The following is a 12,269-nucleotide window of genomic DNA, read 5'->3' as shown; positions in this document are numbered from 1 at the left end:
TACAATGCTTATTAAATATTTCCCTCTCTTTCCAGATTAAAAAAAAAATCCCTTCCCAAACTCCCTACTCTTCCCATCCCCCCACAAAATCCCTATCAAATGGAGCTGAAAGCTGCTGAACTTTAAGGAATTTGTTCTTTCTTCATTTTTTGCCTGTTTATGAGAAGCTAGTGAAAACTCCAGAAAAAAAAGAAACCATCAACATTATTAGTAAAAAGAACAAAGCTGTGACATTTCTTGGACTTTATGGCCTCCTCAACATTAAGCAGATATTGGAAGAATGCATTTACTTTTCTTTCTTTTTCAACTGATTACTTATTTTTAACACTCATTTTAAAAAGTTTTGAATTCCACATTATCTCCCTCCCACCCTTCCCTCACCCATCAAGAACACAAGAAATGTGATATCAACTATATATGTGGGATTATGTAAAATATATTTGCATAAGTCCACATTTGGCATGCTGCCAAAAAAAAAACCCCAAGAAAAATAAAGGTGAAAAAATTTTGCTTCAATCTGCATTCAGACTCCATTGATTCTTTCTCTAGATGTAGGTAGCTTTTTTCATCATACATCCTTCAGAATTATCTTGGATCATTGTATCAATCAGAGTAGTTGTCACTCACACAGCTGATCATCATACAATATAGGTGTTAGTTTGTACAATGTTCTCTTAGTTCTGCTCACTTCACTTTGTTTCAGTTCATATAAGTCTTCCCAGGTTTTTCTGAAACTATACTGTTCATCATTTCTTATAGCACAATAATATTCCATCACAATCATATACCACAACTTCTTCAGCCATTCCCCAACTGACAGGCACCCCCCAGTTTCGAATTCTTTGCCACCACAAAAAGAGCTGCTATAAATATTTTTGTACATATAGGTCCTTTTTTTTAAATCTCTTTGTGTTACAGACCTAGTAGTGGAGAAGAATGAATTTTCAAAGAAGGAACAAAAGAACATCCCTCCTAGTACATTAAATACAATTTTGCCAAATGGAATTTGTCTGGTTGATATAATTTTATATTGCCTATCAGTCATTTCTGCTGTTGCTGAGCAAAGCTTAATTCTTATTACCTTCACAGCTGTCTGACAGCTTACAGTTTTTTCCCAAACTGATACCAACTTTTCTACTCTTTCCCATATTAGTTTATTTCCTGATTTGGGCACAAGTATTTCTAAAAAAAGAACAATTTCTTTCACTTGAACGAGGTGGGAGAAAATAAAATGGGAGAGATGTAAAAGGAAACTGAAATTGTTAGGTGAAATAGGTACATTCTTCTTAGAATCCCTGACTTAGACACACACACATTGTACCTCATAGGATATTTTACAGAAAATACTTTGTCTTACATAGGAATCACTTCCAGGCAATAAGGGCTGGGTAGCAAATATGTGAAAATAGGTTCATAATCATTTGGAACTGCAAAGGACCTTAGGGGTCACTTAGTCCAGACTTCTCAATTTATAGGTGAGGAAACTGAGGCCCCATGAGGCTAAGGGGACTTGCCCAAAGTCACATAGGTGGTAAGTAGCAGAGCTGGGATTTGTACCCAGATCCTCTGACTCCAAGTCCAAAGTTCTTTCCATCGTATGGAACCTTAACATAAACATTTTTTTCATTGTAAAAAATGATGACCCAAAATAACCCCATTTGCCCAGGAAGATCTGAGTTCAAGTCAGAACTCTAACCCATGCTAGTAAGTCAATTAACTTCTCATTGTCATTACAGAGAAAGCGTTCATCTGAATTGGCAGATGAAGTTTTCTTCTTCACCAATGAATCAAATGTCTGGTAAAAACACAGAAAACTCTCAGAAAAACAACAATTAAATTTTTTCCCCTTATATTTCCTAGGCCATCACATAGTCCAAGAGGGAAAGGGCAGAGAAAGGAAATATTTATATAGTGCCTACTCATTTTCCTCATCTGTAAAATGAGCTGGAGAAGGAAATGGTAAACTACTCCAGTATCTTCTCCAAGAAAACCCCAAACGGGGTCACGAAGAGTTAGAAATGACTGAAACAGCTAAACAACAACATGCACCAAGCCTTGTGTTAAGCACTTTTTACAAAACAACCCTGTGAGGTAGGTGCTATTATCATACCCATCTTACAGCTGAGGAAACTGAGGCACAGAGGATAAGTGACTTGCCCAAGGTCACACAGCTAAAGTCTCTGAGGATTGGTCTTCCTGACTTTGCTGCCCACACTATGCACCACATCTGGACTCATTTAATTGGCTTGTTGTTGTTGTATAAGTCCTTGGGACGCTTGGGCTCTTCATTTTTAGTCAATGGCTTTTGATCCGTAATATCATGGGAGACAGAAAAGGCAAAGTTCTCTTGTAATGATTTCTGCAGCCTTTTCCTACCTCCTCACCATGAGTAAACACCAATCCTCAAACCCTGAGGTCCAAATCCAGCCATCTGTTCCCTTCCCTCAATGTCTGGTCCTCCTTGACCCAGATAAGAAACCCATAAAAACCCATGGCATTTTACCAGCACCCGCTTCCCCTGAGAACTCCAGGGGGATCTCACCTGTGTCCATTCACCCTGACTGTTCCTTCTTCTTGTGGGTATTTCCCTTCAATACAGCTGGCTTGCTGGACTCTTGGCTAACTACCATCTTGTGCCGTGCTTTGGCTTGTGGTACACTGCCCTTCCTTGTACCACACCTTGGAACATGAGTAGAACATCACTCAGACACCACATTAAAACATGAGCCCCTCCTCCGTATTTTAAAATCAAACCCGACTCAGCTCAGGCTCCTCCTTCTATTTGTTCTGTGGACTCCCTCAATGCAGGAACTGAATTTTTTTTAATTTTTAATTTTTCTTGTCTTTCTTTGTATTTTCAGCATTTAGTACAGCATCTGGCACATAGAAGGCTCTTAATAAATGCCAGTTAACTGACCGACTGACTACTTGAAGGTTTCCTGGTCTCAGATACCAGTGCCCTCCCTCATATTGATTTTGAATGTTTTTCTTCATATAGTTATTATATATGTACATGTTATCTCATTCAATAGAATGTAAGGCCTTGAGGGTAAGGACAGTTCTGTTTATGTCTTTTTATCTCCACAGCTTGGCATAGAATAGGCACTAAATAAATGCTTCTTGAATGATTACATGAAACGCTAATTTCTTTTCCCTTGCTCAGGAGACCTATTTCTTTCTAAGCAAACCGTTGGAATAAGAAGTGGGAAAACCACCACTGAATGACATTTGAGAGAGACAGACGAGGGACCTTCCACACGTTTTCAGGTAACAAAAAAATCTTTCTTGGAGTAGGAGGGGGGAGCAGTAGGGAATGTTATAAATGACACATGGGTCAGTTTGACCACAAACTTTTCTTGCTCTTTCCTAAGAGGGAGCATCGAAGGGTTAAGGATTTGGATCGTGAGCTCCTTCAAGTCAGGATCTGAATTTTCTTCCCCTGTAGCTCTCAAGACCCTGTACCATGAAGCTTAATACCCACCTTGCTTTGGCTTGGGGAGGAAGAGCCCTGCAGCCACTCATCAAGAGGAAGGGCAAAGATGAGAGGAGATATGAATCTCTGGAATACGCTTACAGGAGAAGCTAGACCAGCCTCAGTGGAAGACTTTACTTGGACACATTTCATCAGAGTGAGTCTTGTCCCTGTTTCCCCATAAACTCCCTTGTGCCAGGGGTTGATCAGGCATACGCTGAGTCACTTTATTGGTTACCAGTGACTGAGTCTGTCTCCAAGATGATTGGTGACTGGGAGTCAGAGAGGACAGGCTCTACCAGAAGAGCTTACCATTCCCTGTGGCCTATAGGCAAGCTGAGACTTACTCTCACTTTGTCTCTTATTCTGTCTCTCTGTCTCTCCTACTCTCCCACTACCACAACTATAGTCTTTCAAAAACAAATCACAGAAGAGAAAGGAGGGACTTTTTCTCCTTCCTGCTCCACTCCTGAGGAGCAGAAGCATTTTGACAAACAGCCTATGTTTGCCCAGGTGGCCTAAAAGTGCCATTCTGTTGCATTTTTCTGAACACAGGTCAGCCACTTAAGTTCCTGAGAACGGGCTTTCCATGAAAGTTGGAGAAGTCCCAAGAGATAACGAGTTCCTGATTATTCCAGTCTCCTCCTTCTAGAGGGAGAAGAGGATCCTCTCAGGCGACTGAAAGACTAAAGCCATGTCATAATGGGGCAAGACATATGCCCTGGTTAACTCGGGTATTGTTATGAGTCCCTTGGATGATGCAGATTTAATATGAAGGGAGAACTGTTTGTTCAACAGCTTCACAATGTCTGACTACCTTCAGGGATGAGGGGGAGGGAATCTAGTAAATTTTAAAGGGCTATGTCAATGTTTTCTATTTCTGTATTTGTTTCTGGCTTTCTAAGAGTCCTCTGCGTCATGTGTTTTCTGTAGGGAGTGAAATTAAGGTTGACCCTTACTTCATACCAAGGTTGTACATTAAGTACTTACGCAGGTCTTACGGACACTATTACCCACTTTTGGGGAAAACTAGTTGCAAGCTAGACCTAACCTTTGATTCCCCAGAGTTTCTGAGGTAGAAACAAGAACTACAGAAAAGAGCTGACCATTGCGGTCAGCACATAGGCTTGAACCTGTCCTTGGGGGGATGGGGGCTTTGGGTTTACTTTGATATATTGAAAGCTCTGCGATTTCATCACCATGAGTACTTTCCTTTCACACCACTTCAACCTATGTAAGTCATATCTTTTCCCCCACAAATCCCCCATACGGGAGATGCCTAACATGCAAGAAGGAGGATTTCTGGCTCTTTTAGTCTCTTGGACATACCATTGCACCACTTAAGGTTGTCTCATCCTTGACATATGACCGTATCTCAGAAAACAAAAATCCTTTTAAAATCACTGGAATCTTAGTTCTGCTACCCTGGGTGATAGACAGGCAACACAGAGTGGTGTAGAGTGTTACATTGCTACTTCAAGACAATTAGGGAAAATGAATGGGCATTATTGACCAAGAGGAATGGGAAAATAAGTGAACATGGTAGCAGTATGGGGCAATGGAAATTGGAGCTACAGGACCTGGGTTCCAATGCTAGCTCTGTTATTTACAACATGTATGACTTTGGACAAGACACTTTGCCTCTATGGTCCTCAGTTTCCTCATGCAAAATGAGGGGGGGAGCACTAGATAGCCTTTCTTTCTAGCTCTAAATTTATTATACAAACACCTGAGTTTGGGTCCTGCCTCTGATATATGCTGACCATTCAGTGGGAGGAGGATGACTATACCTTGTTCTTTGGATGTGGCCCTTGAAACAAGGGGTTGTAAAAAGAGATGATCCATCTGACCAGCCTACGAGGATGCTGACAAAACTGTATTGATGCGTCCGGGACTTGTGGGTAAGGGTCCTTCTCCTCAGCCCAAATTTAGGGTATCTCTGAAAGTCCCCACACCACCTGCGTGTCCTGAGTCATTTTCAAGGGACTCCTTCAATATGTGCCCTTAAGGCAAAGACAGAAGTTTCCCTGGGTCTTGGGTCAATCGCAACTGTAGGACCATGAGGCCATATTCCCACATCAAAATGGTGTAGGAAGTATGTGTGTGTGGGGGAAGGGTTGCCAAATACATAAAGGGCTTCTGGATAACAGGAGCCAAATTACTATCATACCAGGGAACAGTCCTCACCCCAAACAAGCTTATGGGGCACCCACTTCTCATAGGGAGTTTTGGTGGGCAGACCACCAAAGGAAAAGGTATACCTGCTTAAGTGAAGGAAGGTGGAAAGCCCTTTTCTGGGTTTTAGTTTGGGTGGCTATTCAGGATGAGTATATTTTGGATATTATGAGTCCTTGAGAGTCAGAACCTGTAGGAGTACTTCCATTAATCTCTATGCTGAGTCAGGTGGATAGAGCACTGGCCCTGGAGTCAGGAGGACCTGAGTTCAAATTCTGCCTCAGACACTTAGTAGCTGTGTGACCCTGGGCAAGTCACTTAACACCGATTGCCTAAAAAATCTTTATGCCAATGATTGTGTAGGGTCAAATAAAAACCCTTATACCTATAGTTACTTGAGCCATCTCATATTTAATTAGCATCAAATAATACCATGTTCTGGAAGAGTGAAAGATATTTTCTCCTTAGTGATGAGGTTGGGAATGGAGGAGGCTGAAATACTTTCCTACATTAAATCCCCTTATAATAACCCTAGATAGCTAATAAAGAAAACAGATGTCACCTGGAATCTTACAGTAGATTATAGGTAGCTGAATGAAGTTTTTATGTTCATTATTACTGTGGCTTTTCTTGACCTCACTTACATGGAAGATCAGGTAGGCAGGGCCCAGGTGATTTGTAAGGAATTATTACTCTTAAAAGTAGTTTTTTCTTCTTCCTTGTCATGAGCTTTCACCTGGAAAGTCTCAGCTACCTTCATCATACTGGGTCACCTGAACATCTGCCAGAATCTGGTGGGCAGAGACCTGAAAGAGGTTTCCCTTCCTGAACTAGAGATGTCCACCACTACATTGATAATGTAACATTGATGCAACCAGTGGAGGCCACGGAGGCAGACGCTCAAAACCAGATGATATTTCAAATGAGGGACTAGGGGTGAGAAATCAATCCCAAGAAAATTCAGAATCTACCTTGCTCAGTCAAATTTTCAGATACAGTGGGTGGGGAAAACCCAGATGATTCTGAACAAAGCCAATAACTTGGATACTGAGATTTGCTTCCCTACAGCCTTACAAAGCTCAAAAGCTCATTGAAGACTCTGGGTTCTTGTTCCTTATTCCCCACCTGGGTATCCTGATGGCCCTCATTTATTGGGTCACTTGCATAGCTACCTATTTCTGGCAAGGCCTAGGGCAGGTGATAGCAATCAGGACCTCCAGCAATCTTTTCTCCTGGGCCCTCATGACTCCATGGGGCCCACGCTTTTGGAGGTTTCTATGCATAAGAACCAGGCTGAGCAGGGCCTTTGGCCAGGTTTTGGACTTCTGGAGCCACAAGCTTTCCAAACTGACACTCCCTACACCATTTTTGAAAAGCAGCTGCTCACCTATTACCTGCTCCTATTTGCTACTGAACAAACAATGCAAAATCATATGCTATCCTTTATCCAGAGTGGTCTGTTACAAGTTGAGTCTTGCAAGATGCTCCTTCTAACAAGTTAGGTGTGGTGCAGGAGGCTTCCATTGTGGAATGAAAATGGTACATTCAAGGTATTGATTGCCTGGGGTCCACAGGTATTGTGCCATTCAGGAAGAGGTTGCTATCTTGCCAGAGGCTGAAGCCTCCAATCTCAGCTCTGATGTCTTACCTTCTTGGCTAGTCCTCAATTATGAGCACTTGGCTCTTGAAGAATGCCATTTTACCTGGTTCACCTGTGAGAGGTGTCTATTAAGCTGGGGGAAGGGTGTGCCCTGATGGATAAAGGTCCTGGCAAGTTGTGCCAGTGGACTGAACTTTGAGCTACATGACTGTGTTTGAGAGAGCTTTGAGGGATGACATGAATAAGAGCTTCACCTATCCTCTTCCTGAGTGGCACAAAAAGAATAGGATTGGATAATTCAAGGCACTCCCTTCTAAGGCCAGCAATAATGAATTTTGCCAATCTCCCATCACACAATTATTTGTAAGATATATAAGTGCTAATCAGAGACATACATATTGTGCTGAATTGAACAATCAGATTGATGAATTTAGACATAATCCCAATCGACCTCTTCCCTCCCCTCCCCCATCTCTTCCTTATTCTGTTCCCTATATGGAATAGCATGGATCTCTGAAATTCCCATCCCCTCAAAGGGCTCCATAACTCAGGGAAATGGCTTAATTTGTAAGCCTACTTTTCTCCAGGATGATTTGGATATCTCCTTCCAAGAAAGAGCTTGGGGGGCTGTGGGTCATAAAATTCAAATCTGCAGCAAAAGACTGAAAACTCTAAGCATGACTAATCGATTTATTAGGGAGTTCAAGGGTCCTTAATTAATTGGGTCCAAGATCTTCCTCACAATCAGGGACCTCTCCCCTTGAGTGCTAGCTACTTTTATACACTCTAAAAAGAAGAAGCATTACAATTCACCGATGGGTCCATTCCAGAAGTGGGGAAGTCTTATGGTTGGCTAGAGGGAAATGTCCATCAATCATAACCACTTTGTCAACAGACCTTTAACAGGTCATGAGACCTTCCACAGGTCATCAACTTCAGGTCATCTCAGCAGGGACTTTCCAAAGGTCATAAGACCCTTTCAACATCTCAGAGCCTTCTACAGGTCATAAGACCGTAGTGTTTGACCAATAGTCTCCTAGGGTCTAAGGAAGTTGTGGGTTTGAAGCAAAGGTCACAAAAGAGTAGACAGTAGTGATTCATAGGAGTGAGGGGTATTGCACCAGCAAATGAACCTTATTACAACATATTACAGACTAGGGTTGGGGGGAGAGGTAATGCAGCAAATTACACTCTTAGTACATTTCTTTCTTTCCTTCTTTCTTTCTTTCTTTCTTTCTTTCTTTCTTTCTTTCTTTCTTTCTTTCTTTCTTTCTTTCTTTCTTTCTTTCTTTCTTTCTTTCTTTCTTTTTTTTCCTTTGAAGCAATTGGGGTTAAATGACTTGCCCAGAGTCACATAGCTAGTGAGTGTCAAATATCTGAGGCCACATTTGAACTCAGGTCCTCCTGACTCTAAGGCTGGAGCTCTATCCACTGTGCCACCTAGCTGCCCCTCTTATTACATTTCTAACAATATGAATCTAGCTGATAAATATAATATAATCATCAATACATGGTGGATTAATTATGCACAACTCTTATCTTAACAGCATTAATATACCTAACTTAAACTTACTCCTATTCTGCTTAATTCACTAATACAATCACTGATACTTATCAAATCACAACAAACTGAAAATACTGATTAATTTGAGGGGCAGCTAGGTGGTGCAGTGGATAGAGCTCCAGCCTTAGAGTCAGGAGGACCTGAGTTCAAATGTGGTCTCAGATACTTGACACTCACTAGCTGTGTGACTCTGGGCAAGTCACTTAACCCCAATTGCCCTCACCAAAAAGAAAAAAATGCTGATTAATTTGAGCGGGAGATATCAAAATTATTGTCACAGGACCACAAGTTTGGAATTTAGTGTGGAGGGGGTGGTGTGGTGGTGGTGGAGAGGGGAAGGTTACGTCTTATTTTCTAATGACATGAGGGAGATGAAAGACTCTTTGAAAAACTATAGTGAATGTCACTTTTGCTGGACGGGCTTGGTAGCAATCCATAGTAGAAGGTGAGGGGATGTCTTTATACAGCCCCCGTAGATGGGAGAAGCCCTTTGCCTCTAAAGGAGCAGAGAATTAGCATCATTCCCTGGTGGGATTTCCAGGGAAGAGGAGGTTCAGGTTGGTGAGCAAGTGAACACCATTTGGGTGATAGTTGAGGGGGAGTCTGAGTAGTGACTCAGACCCTAGGACAGGCTACATGAAAGTGTCATATGACCTCTTACCTACCTTACTACAAATGATCCCGACTCACGATGGGGACTGATGATTGGGCTAAAGATGTCATTTGCACTGTGGTCCTGATAGTCCTGGTACTACTCCTGCTCATCATTATTGCTCAGCATCAGGGTATCCTCTGTGAATTGCCTTGGTGTAATGCCCACTACATGGACTACATTTCTTCAGAGGGCTGTTATATTATCGTTTAAATTTTTTTTCTTTTATTTGCACTAAGTTCCTTCTCTGGTGCTGCACCAGATTTCACAAACCCTCAAAAAGTTGTTCAATAACAGCTTTAAAACCTTTAAGTGGTGGAAGATTCCGTAGATTTTTAGGACTTTGCCTCCAAGAGGTAAGAGATGGTACGAGAAATGTTTGTTTCATGTAGGCTGGGCTAGTTTCTCTTTATAGGGTAGGGAAATCATCATCAAGACTTCACTGATCTGTCGGACTGGTGCTTGAGTCACTGACACAGTTTCCTGGTCACCTGAGGTATACAAGGCCAAGCCTTTGAGGATCACATTCCTCAGGATTAATGGAATCCCCCGATACCTCAGCCGGAACATTGTTCTAATCAGGTGCTGATGCCAAGACAATTGTGGAGGAAGAAAGGAACTGCATGCACTCTGGCCAGTTCTGTATCTGTTGATTTTTCTCTTTCTTAGTAAGTAAACTACTTTTTATTAGATGTTACATGGCCTTTGTGTATTTTGTTGCATTCCAATTCTGAGATTGAACCACTGATCTGCTCGGAGTCAGGCCTGGCCTAGAACACTTCCCTAGATCTACCAAGGGCCTCCTTCTAGACAAATTCAGGGATTTTTAGCCTTCATTTTCCATCATATCTATGCCAGATAATATTGAAAATCTTCTTCCAAAAATTGTCTACTCGGGGCAGCTAGGTAGTGCAGTGGATAGAGTACTGGCCCTGGAGTCTGGGGGACCTGAGTTCAAATCCAACCTCAGAACCAGGGCAGGTCACTTAATCCTAATTGCCTCACAAAAAATTTTAAAAATAAATAAAAATTGTCTGCTCTATGTTTCTGTGGCATCGTATGTTTCTGGTTCTTCTGACTCAGACTCTGGGTCTCCTCTTTCTCCTCTGGTCCTTCAACATGGTAATTTTCCAAGGTTCAGCCCATTTCTTCCTCATAGTCCATCAGGAATAGCTGAATGATCAAATGAGTCAGGTAATTCAGAGCAATTCCTGAGCAACCTTATCTGGCTTTAGATTACTATATTTTACTTCGCAGTTCTTGAAGTCTTTCACATTCTTTTGCTATATTTTTACAGTATCCTTAGTACTACAATCTGGATCAACTCCTGATATTGGAAGGCCTCTATGATATTCATTGCCTACAATATGACAATATATTTCAATGACTTAAGCACCCATCCTTCTAAGAGATGGCTCTGTGTTTAAAATATTCAACAAGACCAGTAATTGTTACTTAAGCAGAAAATATGCAGAGTTGTACCATGGTATTATAACAAGCAAAACTGTATGTAATTAGTACTCAGTACATAAACACTGAGACAATATGCAAAAAAATGCAACAAAAATACACAGAAGATCATAAAAAACATTAACTTTTTGTCAGGTATCAACATATAGCAAGTAATCATGCAACTACATGGTCAAAACCTGCTCATAACCATACAGCACACCAATTTAAATAATCAATAAACATTATTTTCATGTTAGCATCAGGTAGATTATGGGAAACATCAAAATGATATTGAAATAAAAGGACTTTTTTGGAATAAACAGTGTAAAAATTTATAATAGATAACTTTAAAGTATAGTCTGTGCATCAAAAAAACTTTAATGATACCTCCTCCCCTAAAATTTTTTTTAATGTATTCAAAAGGCACCTGTGAGTATTCCGTTAGTAATGGAAAAAAGAATGATAAAATAAAATGCAGTTTTTCAGGTTGGGGAAGTATAAAGTCTCTTTTAGAGGCAAATAAAACAGAGTTAAAAATAAAAACCAATGCATAACACATCCTTTGGACTCACTCTCCCACTCTCACACTGATGGGCCACAGCCCCCAGGACAGCTGCCTACTCCTCCCCTCAGGATTACACAGGTTTGTGAATGGTTTTATAGTGCTATCAGTCATGAACGTACATCTAATAAATTCCCTGTTCATTATCACATACTTAATTAGCTTTTAGAAAAGAAGTATCTACTAACGTGGGGCAGCTAGGTGGTAGAGAGTATAGAGCACTGAGCTGGGAATCAGGAAGACTCAATTTCTTGAGTTCAAATCTGCCTCAGACACTTCCTAGCTGTGTGACCCTGGGCAAGTCACTTAACTCTGTGTGCCTCAGTTTCCTCATCTGTAAAATAAGCTGAAAAAGGCAACGACAAACTACTCCAATATCTTTGCCAAGAAAACCCCAAATGGGGTCACAAAATGTTGGACATGATTGAAAATCTACAACAGACAGTAAAAATACTTGGGGTACACAAACACACTCCTCAAAATCTGAGTCCCTGGAGAGGGTAGACTTAAGCTTAGGGAGCACAGGTAGTAAGGGGATCACTTGGAACCTGGTGCCTTTTCTCTGTGGAGTTCTCTTGAAGTTCCCCTGAGGAGTATGTATGTAACTCTCCACTGGGCTCCTTGGGCTTGTAGAGATCTGAAACTGCTTTTACTCAGATTTGTCCAGTTTGTCTTCAGATCTCAACACTGCAACTGTTGTTACTCAGGTGATACTACAGACAAACACTGCTGCTAAGTCCAGATCTTTCAACCTTTCCAAATTCACAAGGTCATTTTCTGGTCAAGTGTAGA

General features: G+C 41.3%; 1 long non-coding RNA gene across 1 annotated transcript; it reads left to right on the top strand.

Moving 5' to 3' along the window:
* The first annotated feature begins 3,363 nt into the window (after positions 1-3,363).
* On the top strand, positions 3,364-4,340 carry LOC144457965 (uncharacterized). Its single transcript, XR_013487548.1, has 2 exons — positions 3,364-3,629; positions 4,028-4,340. It is a non-coding gene; the product is annotated as an uncharacterized LOC144457965 (long non-coding RNA).
* The last annotated feature ends 7,929 nt before the right edge of the window (positions 4,341-12,269 follow it).

This window comes from Phascolarctos cinereus, unplaced genomic scaffold (genome assembly GCF_003287225.1).
Source record: "Phascolarctos cinereus isolate Bilbo 61053 unplaced genomic scaffold, phaCin_HiC Scaffold_5;HRSCAF=322, whole genome shotgun sequence".
In the NCBI taxonomy this organism is placed as follows: domain Eukaryota; kingdom Metazoa; phylum Chordata; class Mammalia; order Diprotodontia; family Phascolarctidae; genus Phascolarctos; species Phascolarctos cinereus.
Note: the sequence above shows the minus strand (reverse complement) of the source record. Positions and strands in the feature narration are given on the sequence as shown.